Consider the following 16,394-nt stretch of genomic DNA (forward strand, 5'->3'; position numbering starts at 1 on the left):
ATCTATCTATCTATCTATCTATCTATCTATCTATCTATCTATCTATCTATCTATCTATCATCTACCTATATACCTATCTCTCATCCATATATCTATCTCTTATTTATTTATTTTTACTTCAGGTGATTGGTATCATTTTATTGGGAATCTGACCTTCAAAAAGTCACAGAAAAGCAGACTGAAGATTCTCTTGTACCCAACCCTTGCCTCCTACCTTTCCTTCTTAGACATTAAGTGGTGCCGTTTTCTGGATCTTTATCCATCCCACCATGTACATCATGGCTTCCACTACTGTGAACCCTGAGCACAGCAGGAAAACTTTTCCTAGCACATTTTGGTTAGGGACAGCTATGAGGGGCTTATCTCTCTTCTCTGTTCATTCCTGGGAAAGTGTGGGACCCATTCCAGGTCCTCTCAATATTTGATGAGTGAAAATAAGGACAACAATTAGGAGGGCGAGAGAGCACAGTAGGTGTGTTATGTTCTTACTGTGGAGCCATCATACCTGACTCCAGGTTCCATGTGTCACCGCTAGTTGTGCAGCCTTGAGCAGGTGCTAATTTAGTCCAGACTTGGATTTCTCTTCAGCACAACAGACATCACAGTATTGTTATAGAGTTGATGATATTGGCAGATAATATATCTAGTGGGTAGACCATCCGGGAAACTGCTGTGGTTGGTAGAGTGGTATCTATGGCTATCTCACACGTTGGGTAGATGTGGGGATCGGTGAGTGGGTTGGGCGTGATAAGGGGTTCTTGGGCTCTTATCTTCAATCTTTGACCAATGCTATCTTCAGTGCTTAAGTGGGATGGATTAGGGGACTTTTGAGGGTAGGAAATATGTATAAGAGTGTAATGTTAGAATCTAGCTGCTGTTCAGGCTATAATACCTTCACAGCCCCACCCCCTTCACAGATACAGAGTCCTAATAAAACACTGACTATAAATTTTAGATAGTAGACTCCCAGATGGCAGGATTTCTTGCTTGGGAAAGTGAGTTTGCATCAAAGGCAGTGTTAGTGGTCACACATCTGACTCTTCATCCCCTTCCCTGCCTCCCACCTTGGCATCAGAAAACCCAGTAGGGGCTCTCTGCAAAGTCACCAGTGCTCAGATATCTGTAAGTTGAGAGTCCCCCTTCCACCACACGGGCCCCGATTCCTGTCTTCACAGTCCTCACCATGTGTTGTCTGTCCGTCTCTGTGTCCATGACATCAACAACTCCTCCAATAAACTCCTCACTCCCAACAGTCTGACTCAGTGTCTCTCTTGAACCTGCACCTGAGTCCTTTCAACATGTCCTATCCAGGGGACAGAGCCAGAGACTCTGGAAAAAGATAAGACAGACAGCTGGAACACACTTCCTTCTCTGGTCTTTGCTTCTGTTTCTGTGTTTTTATTTGTGGTTAGTTCTCTGTCCACTCTCTTTCCCAGACATCTTTTGTCTGTGTCCATCGGGGCTCTTTGTCCTGGGCAGGCTGGAGGCAATCCCAACAGATTTTAACAGGCCTGTTCCAAAAGCTATGACCTCATGGCCCTATCTGTGCTTGTCGAGATGGTTGTGTGAATGTATAGGGAGTGGGGGGTAACACTGCTATTTTCTACATGAATGTGGTATGTCAGGACTCTTCACTAAACACCCCTGTTCAATCCCCTTAGTTGTGTTTGGCGTTTGTTAGCTCACTCCTCTTTCGTGCCATGGGAAGACATTCCACATAAGGTGGTGGGTGTTCCAAGTCCAGTATTGCCAGTTTCAGAATGACTCTTTCCCCACCAGGGCATGTGGAGGTCATGACTCCTTACAGCTGTTGAGATACATACTGCCCAGCTCTGGCAACTTGTGAGCACAGGCAGAACAAAGCCTACTCATGACTGTCTGTCTGTCTATCTGCTTGTGATCCTAGAGGAAGCTTTGTTGTATAGACTGAAGACTAATGCAACCTGGACCCCCAAGTCCCAGCAAAGAAAAGAGATACCTTGAAGAGGCACCTGTTTCATCCCAGGGCAATTGTGTTCTTGCACTGACACAGGGGGTTGTGTAGTAAGATGAGCGATGGGCTGAGTTTCGGCACAGCTCCCACACAGCTCCGGCATGGCTAGCTTTACCTGAAATAACTACACGGAAACTGTATTCTTTTAAACACTGCTTGGCCCATTAGTTCTAGCCTCTTATTGGCTTATTCTCACATCTTGATTAACCCATTTCTAATAATCTGTGTAGTACCACGAGATGGTATCTTACCAGGAAGGATTCTAGCCTACATCCGTCTGGGGTCCGAGAATCATGGCCACTGCCTGACTCGGCTTCTTTCTCCCAGCATTCTGTTCTGTCTACTCCGCCTACCTAATTTTCTGTCCTACTAAAGGGCCAAGGCAGTCTGTTTATTTAACCAATGAAATCAACACAAAACAGAAGACTCTACCACATCAGGGTTGCTTTTAACTGGGAGACAGCCCAGTTCCTTCACATGTGTAAACCAACAACAGCGTGTCACAGTTCTGTCACACTTCCGCTACCATTACATTGTGCAATGACCCCCAATAGGCTCTTATGCTTGAATCTCTTTATACCCTCAGCAAGGAGCACTGTCAGGGAAGGCTGTTGCATCTTTAGGAGTTTGAGCATTTTTTTTTTTTTGGAGGAAGTGAGTCACTGGACTTGAGCACTGAGATTTTATAGTCAGAGTCCAGTCTGTTAAGTCTCTGTTTCTAGACTGTGGATGCAATGTGACCAACAGCCTCAATCTAGGGTCTGTCTGAACCCTAGTTTCCTGCTTGGGCAACAGGCCTGGGCATCTTGTCCAAACCTTCAGAAAGGATTTAAAGCTTTGTGCTGCTCAGAATAATTATTTGTGTGGCTGTGTGCATGTGTATATGTGTGTCTGTTCATGCGTAGATGCACAAGTGTGCACATGTGTGTGTCTGTGTACATGCACACATGCATATGCTCATGAGTGCATGCATGTAGAGAACAAAAGACAATTTCAGGAGTTGTTCCTCAAGTGCTATACATCTTGTTTATTGAGATAGTATCTACCATTGGCGTGGAACTTTCCAGGTAGACTAGATTGGCCTGCCAGTGAGCTCTAGGTGCCCTCCTGGTCTCTGCCCCCTCCCCCCCAGCTCTGAAACTACAAGTACATACCACACCTTTTAGTGGGTTCCAGGGATTAGCACCTCATGCTCCTAAGATATTCACTTTGCCAACTTTGCCATCTCCCCAAGGCCTTCTCCAAATTGTCTTTTACTCTATAATGTTTTAAACCATGTATAAAATTAAAACTAGCAATTAAGGAGTCAGAAAAAACCTAGGGCGAGGGATATAGCTAATATTAAGACTCTGACTGTTAAATACTGAAGAAAAGCCCAGAAATATGTCCAGGCAGGCAAGGTAAGGGCTCGTATGCCCTGGTCTTCCATATCCTCTGTGGTTGTTTACACTCCCTACAACAGCCGAGCTGAGTAGTCACAATGGCACAGGCTAGTAACAGCCCCAAGATAAGATGGGTGCCTTCCAAACTGGGGCATGCACAAGAAATAGTCGATCATTAAAGTAAATTCAAACACAGATTTCTGGCTCCTGTCTCACAGTTCCTGGCTAAGTTTGCCTGTCTGACTTCTGCCCAGGCCCAGGGGAGGCTGATGGCATCTGCCTGGAAAGCCCACCTGTAGGATCGCAGCACCAGAGGTCCTAGTTCACAGCATGCACTCTGTGACAGACCCTAGTGGGACAGAGTGTGTGCATGCTTTCCTTAGACCGCTCTTCAATATCCAGGACAGGAAAGGACAGAAGGGTCCCAGGTTCTCTGGATCCTGGGCTCAGTTATTTAAACAAAGAGTCTTGAGGGGCCCACCCCATAGTCCATAGTTACACAGAACGGAGGCCCCAGGCCTGCGGTAATTGAGCTCATGCAGAACATGTGTTTGGAGAACTCCATGAACAAAGTTGGCTCGGAAACAACACCTTTTATTTCTTGGGGTGTGGGAATCTTGTAAATCGGTTGCACCCAAGGCAAAAGGCTCCCTGGGTACACTCAGCAGGTCCTAGCTTGTGGTACTGTAATTACCAAATTCCAGAGGCGCCCCGTAATCCACCTGGAGTTCATCTTTCTGAGGGGGATCAGCTATTTCCCCCTGGGAGTTTTGGGGACATGACAGACATCAATGGTGGGTAGTCTTGTTCCACTGCTGTGGCTTACTTACTTCCTCCCCTTCCCCCACCTTCCTTACTCCTTTATTCCCTGGGACATTAGCTAATTTGTGCAGGAATTTTACAGAAGAAACTGAAGCGGGCAAGATGATAGGTGAACGAGTCGGAGCAGGGTCAGGAGGTATGCAGAGAGGAGCTGAACTGCCCACAAGAGCTTGTGTCCAGGAAGAAGGCGGGAGTGGAGCCTGATGCAGTAGTGTTGGGGTAGGAACTTCAGGGGTGAGAGTCATGCTCTTGTTAGTGGTTCCCCCAAAGTCCCTCCACACAGGCAGAGGCATGAAGTGAAGGAGAGGAGTCCCTACTCTCCTAACCCAGCAGGCTTTGTTTTCTTTCAGGCAGGGCATGGTAGACGGCTCCTAGAAATCGCTAGTAATGTCTGGGCTTCACGCTGTCTCTCTCTCTCTCCTTCCCTCTCTCCTTCGTTTCTCTGTTTTATCTTTAATTCTGTGTATGTGTATGTGAACATGAATACAGTGGCTGTGGAGGCCAGATGGGGGAGTCTGATGCCCTGGAGCAGGAGTTACAGACAGTTGTGAGTTCCCCAGTGTGGACACTAAGAACCAACCCCAGGGCTTCTATAAGAGCAGCCAGTACTCTTAACCTCTGAGGCATCTCTCTCCTCTGCCACTCTACCCTTCTTCTGTCTCTTGACACGTTACCTTTCAGACTCTCGTAGAAACCTGTGTCCAGGGGGATCTCCGTAACAACTCCTTTCTGAGGTAGAAGTTGGTGTGGCCAAATTGATCACACAGCAACTGTGCTGGCCACGAGGAGAATGGCCAACACTGTCTAAAGTCTAAAAGATTCTTGACATTTTTTTGCTTCTGAGCATCTTTTCCCACCTCCTGACTCAGTCTATCCACCTCTCTCTGTGAGCATCCAGAACACATCAGCATCAGGGCACTTTCCCCACAAGGAGGATTATCATATCATATGTTTGTTTGCGCCCTGTGAGTGGTATACCCCCTTTATTTTACTTATTTAAAAACGCTCCATAGCCTGGCATAGCAGTTCATGCCGGTAATCACAATACTCAGGAAGCCGAAGCAGTAAGATCCTGAACTCAGCATCAACCCGGGCTGTGTGGTGATTTCAAGTGCAGCCTGGACATTAAATAGCAAGATTCTGTCAAAATGAAAAAGAAATTTATAAGCAAAAAATAAGAATACTTAAGAAGTCTTCACTTCCTAGTGCTTAATAGCTAATAAGTCAAGTGATCTCTAGCGTGACCTTGTGAGGTGGGCACTGTAACAAAACTCTTCTGGCAGACACAAAGCCTCATCGCAAGGTTGTGCAGTTTCCAGCTGGCTCAGATCTCACGGAAGCCAGAGCTGGTGCTCCTGAGTTGCTGCTCCGACTCCAGGGTCTCTGTGGCTGCCAGGTAAGGAGAGGATTCGGTCCCACTCATTTAAAGCCTGTAGCTTCTAACAGCAGGCCTGGAATAAGTCAATCCATTAACAGATGGTTTGGCGAAAAAGAACAGAAGGTCTATTTATTACGGAGGGAAGGAAGGGATGATCGTTCTGGAACTAGCACCTCCATTTTCGATTTAATGAAATCTGCGCTGCACTAATTTATTACGTTATTCGTCTCTGAACTCATTTCCCTGAGGAAAAGATGTATGTGTGCGTGCGCATAGCAAACAACCTCTGTAGTTCGCTGCTCTGTGTTCTCCTGATGTCTGAGTTCTTCTGTGTATGTCCACTTGGTGGGAGAGGTTGGAGAGATGCCCAGGGTGCTGCCCCTCCGGAGAGCAGCCGGTTCAGTCCCCAACACCCATGTCAGATGGCTGTAACCACAGCTGTAGCCTCAGGTGACCCCATTCCTCACAGGCACCTGCACTCATGTGACCTACCCTCCCCCCACATACATATACATAATTAAAAATAACTTTTAAAAATCTTTTTAAAAAGTGGGAGTTTTCCTGTATACTCTTTTTTAAAAGGAAAAAAATACTTTTTGTTTGTTTTACGTATTTTGAGTATTTTATGCTGTCTAGGTTGACCATGGTCTTACCCTATAGCCGAGGCTGGCCCTGTTCCTGTCCTCCCAAGGGTTTGGACAGATCACGTGCCTTCATGCTCCAAATCTCTATGCCTTAAACAAGATGGACCCTCGCTCCATAAAGAGGGTCCTCAATCCCTCTGTATCTGCTGTTTCATCCATTCATTTTGTATTCTGGTATTTTCTTTTAATTCACAATGACTGATGGGAACACCTAGTGTGTAAATTGCAGGTGTGAAATGGTCTCAAAGAAACAGGTCAAGGCACACCAAATAAAGCCCGATTCATTGTTCTCTGCACCTGATTTTGGCAATCAGCATGGCTTCAAGGCTGTGGATTCTGCAGGAGATATTCAGGCCCTCTTCAACCCCCTTCAACAACTAAGAAAGAACCATGAACCAACAACCCCTCAAGTAGGCAGGCCTGGCTGGTTTGACAGATCTACACAGTGGGCAAAGGGCTGATGGAGAGAGAAGCCAGTGTCAACAGAAGGCTGTCTTTGGATCCCTGAGTGTCCCAAGGACTGCTGGACCCTAGAGTTGGCTCTCCCTGATGGTTTGTGCCGTGGATAAAGTCTAGGACTAGAAGGCCTGCACTCCAGCCTGGCCAAGCCAAGGCTGGGAACAGTTATGAGTGTGGCCCAACACAAACCCAGAAACTGACGGAAAAGATTGTGGAGATTCCTTCACTGTAACTCAACTGCGTGGTTCTGGCTCGTGAACCCTCGAGCTGGGTTGATGTCAAGAGGATGAGTATGCGTGAGAGTGTGTGAGCTACCCACTTCCATGGGAACCCTGGCTCGTGCAGAGCTCAGCACCCTAAAAGCCACATCAGGGCTGGATAGCCCCCCAGTGGAATATCTCATTTTCTGCGTTTGATTTTTCCCTTACTAGAATGCATTTATGATAACACTGTACTTTTGTGAGTGGGGGTTTATTGGACTATAGTTTAAAGAGAGCTTGGTGGACTGCCCTAAGGTGGGTTCCAACCTGCAGCTTGTATGTGTTTACGAACATTTATGAGGTGCTTGGCATAATGACAAAATAGGGTGGCCACTTTCCCCTTACAAATTGTGATGGACTGGATATCCCTGTTAGAGTATTTTTTCCCATGATCCTCTAGGAAAGTTCACAAAGGGGAAGGGCGTGGCCACCACAAAGCAAACAATGCTATAGTGACCCCATTCTTTCTAGGTGTGGATAGGTGCAGGGAAGCGCCTTAGTTTCTGCCACAGCTCAGAACAACTTGCCTGCAGCCTCAAGGATGTTGAAGCACAAAGGGATATCCTGTAAGAAACACAGCTGCCCAGATGTGACTTTCCTCAGTTACTTCATCTCTGTCCTTGCCTACCTATTATCATTATCTCATTTAAAACTTATAGTAATTATTTTTTATTTTATACACCATGCTGCATAAGTGGAGCTCAGAGGACATGTTGGGGGAGTCGTGTGCCTCCAGGGTTTGAACTCAGTCATTGGCTTGGCAGAAAGCCCCATTACCCCCTGAGCCATCTCACTGGCTCCAGAACTCACTTTAAAAATGTATTATGTTTCAATGTGTATGTGTGTATGCCTATGTGACTTTATGTGCACCACATGCATGTAGGAGCCCACAGAAACTGGAAGACGGTGTAGGATCCTTGGAATTGGAGTTCTGGGTGGTTGTGAGCCACCTTGAGGGTGCTGAGGCTCAACTTAAGTTGTCAGCAGGAGCAGTCAGCCACTCTAGCTTCTGCCTTTCTGTTAGTGCTCCACCATCTGTGAGAGCTCTTACATGCCTGTCTGATGGTCATAAGACAGCTGCCAGACTCCAATAGTCTTACTGGCATTTTTGGCAAAAATAAAAAAAAAAAGGACAAGTGTACAGATTTAATTTGGTGCCTCACATGAGGCACCAAAATGTGGTCAGTATGAATGCTTCCATACGCATTAATACTAAACCCAGAGAGGCCAATAATGCATTGGTGTTGCATTAAGAATGGAATCAAAACATCCCCCTTGGTGTCAATTGACTAGAGTGAGCCCAGCCTTGGATCCTCTTCTTCACTCTTCCTGTGTCTTCTGTGGTCCCTGTCTGTCTGTTGTACACTGTGCCTGTTGAACACTGTCTAGGGAATCTATCTGTCCCTGTCTTTATTCCTAACAAAGGGCTTTGCTCTTTCTTCTGTTGAACAGCACAGAAAGCATCTCGTGGTCAGGGAATGAGAGATTCTTTACAGAAATCTCTAACAGAGTTTTACAAGGGGTTAAGTCATAACTCCAACTGATCTCAACTGACCCAGGTAGCGACAGTTCTACAAACATCACTGTTTATCAAGAACTATCCATATGTTATGTTCAACATTTATGGTGAGTATTCTTTTATAAAACTGCTTTTAGCTCATTTGCTGTTTCCAGAAAATGATTGTCATAACACATATGCAAACACAAATGCATTCTTCTGGGTCAGGGGCGTGAAAGGACACATGATTGAAGATTACAGCTATATATTAGCTCAGGTTGTACAAGTTGATTACTGGGAAGTCCAAGACAAGTGACGCTGGTTGTTTTATTGATTTCTTAAACTGACAGGCGGAGTACATAGTAGGACAGCCATCTCAAGTCATCTCAAGGTGTGTTATTAACTCTGGCTAGGAACTCCAGCAAAAGTCATAGCCTGTTTGAGTGTGAGGGATGTTTTCATCGAAGGCATCGCCACAGGCAGGAGCTAATTAGGGGAACATGCCAGCTCCACTATTGCCTTCTTCTTGCTTCTCAGCCCACACTTGGGTCATGCAGTTCGCCCTTTGTAATGAAGGCTCAGAAAATGAATTATGTTGTGGGAAGGGGGTGCTGGTTCCTGCCTTTAAGCTTTGGTTTAATGCTCAGCTTTTAGAGTCAGATTAATAACTCTCGCTGGGGCAGAGCAAGTGCAAACACACAGATAGTTCAGTAGCTGCCTCCACGTGCAGATGCAGGGACAGGAACAAAGGCCAAATCCGGGACAGGTAACAAGAAATGGCGTCTTGGGCCCATGTGACGTCCATATGCTTGCTTCATTTGAAGGCTGTAAAATAGCTGTTCCCTGAGCATCTGAGTGGATGTGGAAACTGAGCTTGAAAGAGCTCCCGAAATCAGTGCGTTTGATGTCTGGGGAGCCTCAGGCAGCAGCCGGTAGCTCTCAGCTTCCTGGCAGGGAGGCTACCTGGAGAAAGTACGCCTGTGTTTGTATCCTTAGTGGCTTGAGAGGACAAATGTCTACGACCAAAAGTCCCTTTCAGGATCATAGGACACTCACACTTCTAAGCGCCCAGCAGGAATGAGAACCATCTGGATGTGTCTTCCTGTCTGTTCTCCAGGCAAGCGCAAAACCATGCAGGTCATTCTGGACGCCACGGAGATGCTATCTAGCTTTACTATGGCTGTTTGATCAGAGTTAGGTGATGGATAGCAGGAAAGTCCTCTTAAAGACAGTTTGGGGCAAAAGGAAGTAGGTTGGGCTGGGAAGATGGTCCAGTGGGTGGAGCACTTGCTGCACAAGTGTGAGAACCCGAGCTCACACTTCCAGAACTCATGTTTAAATATCACAGTGGGGCATGGCTGTAACCCCAGTGACCCCGGGGTCAGAGGGGCTGTAGAGAATCTTCAGAGGCTTGAGGGCAAAAATCCTGGAGTATGAACAGCAAGAGACCTTGCCTAGAACAAGGTGGAAGGCAAGGAGGTATGCCTGAGGCTTTCTCTTACCTCCTTATGCAAACTGTGGTACACACCTGCCTACACACCCCCACACACACACACACACACCCACACACATCTCCCACACACACATACACACCCCCACTCACACCTCCCCCCACTCACACACATGTAGTGATATTTGTATTTTAATAAATAAAACTTGCCTGAAGGTCAGATGCCAGGGAATGGCGGCACACACCTTTAGTCCCAGGACTCGGGAGACAGAAGCAGGCAGATCTCTCTGAGTTCAAGGCGACCCTGGGCTATACAAGATGGATCCAGAAACAGATCCAAGTGTGGTAACTCACACCTTTAATCCCGATATTTGAGAGTCACACACCTTTAATCCCAGCACTAGAGAGGTGGAGACAGGAGCGATATGGCTGGGTAGAGAGAGAAATATAAAGGGGAAGAAACGAACTCACTGGAGTGTGGAGTCTGACGATTCGTGGAGACAGGATCTTGTTCTTTTGGTCTGAAGATTTGGTAGAGGTAAAAGGTCTTTCTAGTGGCTGGCTGCTTTGCTTTGCTTTTTTCTTTCTTTCAGGGTTTCTCTGTAGCTTTGGAGCCTGTCCTGGAACTTTCTCTGTAGACCACTCTGGCCTCAAACTCGCAGGGATCCCCCTGTCTCTGCCTCCCCTAGTGCTGCAATGCTGGGATTAAAGGTGTGAGCTATCACCACCCGACTATTTTGCTTTGTTTTTCCTGTTCTTCAGCTTGAAACCCATTATCTCTCTTTGAGTTTTTATTATTCGTGCCACACACACACACACACACACACACACACACACACACACGTTCTGAGTGTGTGGTATTGGACCCACAAAATTAAGAACGGAATAATAAACTTTTAGGTGGTGTTGATGCTGCGAAAATAATATATATAACATGATGTTATAAAATTACAATTGATGGTACAATTAAAGAGAAACCACACCTCGTCTTTGGGACCTTCACCATCTAGAATATTCCTTCCATTAACAAACTTATGCCAGGCAGCAGATGTCTATGGTCATTGCCACGCAAGAAATTGGGGTTTACGGTGGGGAAGTGTGGGTTAGTGTACGCGGTTAGGATGGATGAGTCAGTTCCTAGTCATAATCTTTCCACCAGCTCTGGATCATTTTAATACAAACAGGAACTGATGGGGTGGGGTCTATAATCCACTGGACACGTTCCTGGGAAGCAGCCCTTTCAGCTCAGTCGTAATCAAAGATTTCCAGAAGATGGCGCCAGAGAGCTAAGAATAGTTTCAGAGACAATGCTGCGGACTACCAAAGTTGGGTGTCCTGTAATCACAGGGTAGGGACTTGGGTTTATGCATCGTCCACTCGGGCGGCTGCAAGTGGGGAGGGTGGAGTCACAGGCTGGGGACCTATGTTTAGCATTGTCCGGGAACCTGTGCGGTGGTTCAAGCCTGGTGAGCAAAGGCTCAGCCCTATGCAAATGAACATGTGGGGAGCGCTTGGGAAGAGAGCTCGCCTTTTAAAGAGAAGAAGACTGGCTTCGGAAATGGAGCTATAGATTGCTGAGTGCCTGGGAAGAATCAAATGATTACTGTAGTTGGATCTGGAAACCCTCAGAGTCCATATGGGAGGTCTTCGGGTGGGTGTCTCTTCCTGGTGCAGGGGTATCAGGTACTTGTTTAGGTCGCTGCTAACAGGCTGGGGGAGACAGGCCTTTTGAGTGAGGGGTGGATTAGGAGCGGACATGGAGAAAAAAACCTCTCTCCTGATGAGCAGGAAGGGCTCAGGGTTCTAGAGAGAGGCGGCAAGGTCAAGAAAGCACACAGGTGCCGTTCATCCAGGTAGCAGAAGGCCTGTGTCTCCTAGAGCCAGAAGGCATCTATTTCCGTTGCTGAGTGGGGCTGGCAGTCTGAGCTGGCTCTGAGCCTCTTCCAGCCAAACCCAGGCACATAAAGGGACCCTCGTGGCCAACATCAACAAATGCCACCTCCGACCATGCTCAGGGACTCTCTCCAGGGATCCTCCTGGCTCCCCGAAGCAGCCTGGCAGACAAGTCTGGCGAGCAGATGGAGTAAGCCGGCAGATGCGAGGCCCTCCCAGCTGAGACATTGTTGTGGATAATAAATAAGGCCTACGGTGGCCCAGAGGAGCCATTGCTGTTCTCCTGACCATCCCAGATGTGAGTCAGACAAGACGGCCAGATGGACGTCTGTCTCTCTCTGTGAGAGGGTTTAAGTGAGATTCTGTTCTGGCTGATGGAGAGAGCACACTGTGTAAGTGTCCCAGCGCAGTGCAGAATATGCTCTCTTATCTGTCCCCTTTGAGGAGACATGCTGGAACCTGTGTTGAGGGGGTCACTGGAGCAGGTGGGTGGTTCTAGCCCTCTGTTTACACAGATGGGGGGCTCCGCAGGTGAGTGGGTCAGAGGAAAAGGATCGTCTCTCCCCCATCTTTGTGTGGATGCCGACCAGACACATTTCCATTCTAAACATGCCTTACTTCCCGACGAACCTCTGAGGCTCGGCGGCCACCCAAGTCCTTGGAATTTGATTTTGGCACGAACAGAAGAAAGAGTGCCTCTCCCCCTTACTGGCTCCCTCCACCCATCTCCCCCGTGGGCCTGAGTTACTCATCAGATCCCAATTTTTATCTGTAGGATGAACCCAGAGAGAAATGGAGGAAAATGGCAGCCTCTGCCTGGCACATTGGGTCTTGGAGTTGACTCAAATCCCAGCCTGAAAACGTAGGTCTCAGATGTTTGAGTGTCGTGGTGTGACTCCCAGGGTCCCTCACACACAGTCTGACACTTACTGTAGCTGGTGTCTTTTTCTGGTGCCCCTTCTATGGAAGCACTGGCCTCCCTCTGGGCCTCGCTCCTTGCCGTGATTTTCTATTTGCTGGGGTATTGATTAGTCAATGGAATTCTTTTGACTTAATAGGGGTCATCTGAGCCCACTGACTTCTGTGTGGCACAGTGTGGCCAGTGGGACTCTGTTCAGCATGTGTTTTGCTCTAGTGTCCCAGTAGTGGGGATTGAAGACAGGCCTTTGTGTATGAAGGTAACCACTCTACCGCAGAGATCCATCCCAGCCCTTTTAAAAACTTGATTTATTTTGAAGTAGTGACTAGCCTCAAATTTGCTTATGGTTCTTCTGCCTTACCTCCCCAGAAGCTGGGGTTACAGGCCTGCATCGCTGAGCCTTGGCTGTTTTGATGTCTGCGGCTTTGCTGACCCTGGACAGATCTCCCAATTCCAGAAATGCCACTTCATAAAAAATAAAGGTCTTGACTTTAACACATGTATATGTGCAAATGCGTGCATGTATGTGTGTGCTTGTGCACACGTGCGTGTATGTGTTGACATCAAATGTATGTTCCTCAATCACTTCTTTGCCTTAGCTTTTTGAGATAGGGTCTCTCACTGAACCTGATTATGTACACTGACTGGCCAGCAGGCTCCACAGATCCTCCTGCCTCTACCTCCCCCGTGCTGGGAATACAACCTTTCTAGCCAGTCCTACCTTGATTTCCTGCCCTCCCCTTTTCTCTTCCCATGGACACCGTAGTAAAAGCTCTTGTCTGTGTCTTGCCCTTGCTTAGTGTTTCCTGACCAACCATAAGATTTTCTTTGCACAGCTGGATGGCACATGCAGCTGCCTGTGAGTCCAGAAAGTTCTTGGGATGAGGGCAAAGCTCTTGAGTTGAGGAGTGCTTGCCTAGCACTCACAAAGCATCGGGTGGTCCCACCCCTAAGACAATATATACCCGGCATAGCTGTAATTGCCTGGAGTCCTAGCACTTGGGACACTGGGGGAGCAGGGGTAGGAGGTTCGGGGGTTCAAGGACATCTTCAAAATACTCAGGAGCTTGAGGCCAGCCTGAACTAGATGAAGTTCTGTCAAAAAAAAAAAAAAAAGAAAGAAAAGAAAACTTCCTTCATGATAACCACTTTTACTCTGTGTTTTTACTATTTCTACTTAAAACAGCGCCATCCACTCATGCGTGGAGCCTGTCCTTAAGGTTCCCACACCCTCCCTTAGGGAGGAATTTTTTCCCATCATCTTTTAGCCGTCCTGGGGCCAGCACCAAGGATGAAGGTCTCAGACACCATAACTGACCCACTGGAATGCATTTTCCTGAGTGGGTGCTGCGACTTCTGAGGTGGGATTTGCGAAGAGCGTCTCGCTTGCTGGGGGATGGGTGGACGTTTGCTTCGTTTTGATGATCTTCCAAAAAAATGTCACCATTCATATGCTTTCCGCTGAGCTCTTTCTCTGTGAGCCCCTGGGGAGGATCTTGTTTCTGGAGTCTAATCCCACATCATGCCAGTGAGTGAGGAACCCAGGGGCGTGGGTGGGTCTGCAGGGCAGCTTCCAGGTAACCACCAAGACATCCACTGACACGTCTGGGGTTCTTCCCTCTGGTGGGCCCAGGAGCAGGTCACTGGGCTCTTTGACTTGAGATTATGCTGGTGACACAGTCCACGGTTTTCCGTCTACTGGCTGGGCCTCCCGGGGGGTACAGGGAGAAACTGGCTGTCAAGTTTCTCCTTCTGCTCCATTTGCTTTCGTGATTTTCTAAATATGGGGGATTTTATGGTTTCTGGATTTGTGAGTTGTTTAATGCCTTCCTCATCCATGTCCCCCGTTCTTGACTTAGAAAGTAGGGCCTGTCTTAGGGTCGGTTAGCTAGTGTGGGGGCGGGAGGGTGTTCCTGGGGTAACGCTGGTAGATACAAGGCTTATTCCTCAGAGGCATGTCGGGGCCTCTTTCACTGAAAAGTGTATTTTACATCTTATAAAACTGCAGGAGTATATTGTTTTAGAGGAAAAGTACAGGTATGTAAAACAAATGTTGTTTTTAAATTTTAGTTTAATTTTAAAATAATTTAATACTATTTTAATTTTAAGTTTTAATAAAAGTTAAAAAAATTTAACTTTGAATTTCACGTGTTTTGTTTGTATATCTGTCCATCTACCATGTATATGTCTGATGCCTATGGAGCCAGAAGATGATGTGAAATCCCATGGGACTGGAATTACAGATAGTTGTGAACCACTGTGTTGGAGCTGGGAATCAAACCCTCGCCCTCTGGAAGAGCGGCCAGTGCTCTTAACCACTGAGCCATCTCTCTGGCCCCCAAGAAGACAAGCATTATTTACAAGTCTCACACCTGAAATAATCTTTATTAACGCCTTGAATAGGCTGCTTTCTGAGCTTTTATTCGTTTACTAAATGTCTTATTTTTATTTTTCATGTGTAGTCTCCCATTTAAAAATGTTTTCCTTACCTTTGAGAATTTCATACATATATAACAAAATATGATTATATTTATTTCCGGTTACCCCACAGATCTCCCCACATGCCTATTCCCCTCCCAGCTTCACGTCTTAGAAAAAGAGTAACCTCAATGTTTGAATCAGACCAAAGCAACTAGCAGGTGTCCCCACCGTGGATACCTCTCTCATCGGTCCACAGTGGCAGCTTCTGTGGATGCATAGGCCTGTCAGGCGTCGGGTCGTTTAAGTGATGTCTGGTTCTTATGTGGTTTCCCCCAGATTTTTCCTATTGTAGTAATGTCTCTAACCAACAGGCTTGTCTCATATGTCTCTGTAATTGTCCAATTATCCTCTCAGGCCAAATACTTGGAATGCAATTACAGAATTAAAACACAGTCATGTTGAATAAACACTCGAAAAAATGGGGACCAGTTTATACTTTGTAAAGAAGGATTCGAACAAGGCTTTGAGGATTCGAACAAGGCTTTGAACACGGAGCCTTTCCCGAGCTCTGCCTACCACAGAAGTGCTCCAGCCTCTGGTAGGTGAACAGGATGTGCTTACTAATAACTGTGTGTAAGCCCTGTCTGCCTCCCAGGAAAGCCCTCTCCTTCACGATCTCATGATGTAACATGAGCCTGGGGTCTGTGAACCAATGAGCCCTGTCTGTGGGAGCCTGGGAAAGTCACAGAAACCCTGGGTCGGTGCCCTCAACTGTAGCAGGGGCAGAATGCACACACTTTGCATTGCTGCGTGGTTGATGGGGTGTGGGAGGTGATGAAGTAAGGCACATCTCCACCATGTTTATCTTTCTAGAGGGTCTTGAAGATGTCGTGTGAGCTGGGCATGCTCCATTATAAGTGCCTATAATCCCAGCAGTTGGGAGAGGTTGAGGCCGAGTGATAGGAAGCTGAAGGCCAGCTTGAACTGTCTTGAGACCAAGGCCCAGGGATGTAGCCAGGAAGAAAAGAGCTTGCTTAGCATGTGAATGCCCCAAGTTTAATCCCCAGCACTGCAAGGAAAGGTCAGTTGACCTGGTGCTTGCTTTAAGAGAGCCACAGCAGACACGTGTGCCTTCAACAGTGCTGTACAGTGAGGAGCCCTCTGCACAGCCTAAGTCTGATTGTGGCACAGGGGCAGTCAGGCATGCACCCTGGTCCTACATATGTGCATCCACGTCACACTCATGTGCAAACATATAAATGTATATATAAAACA

This window comes from Microtus ochrogaster, chromosome 6 (genome assembly GCF_000317375.1).
Source record: "Microtus ochrogaster isolate Prairie Vole_2 chromosome 6, MicOch1.0, whole genome shotgun sequence".
In the NCBI taxonomy this organism is placed as follows: domain Eukaryota; kingdom Metazoa; phylum Chordata; class Mammalia; order Rodentia; family Cricetidae; genus Microtus; species Microtus ochrogaster.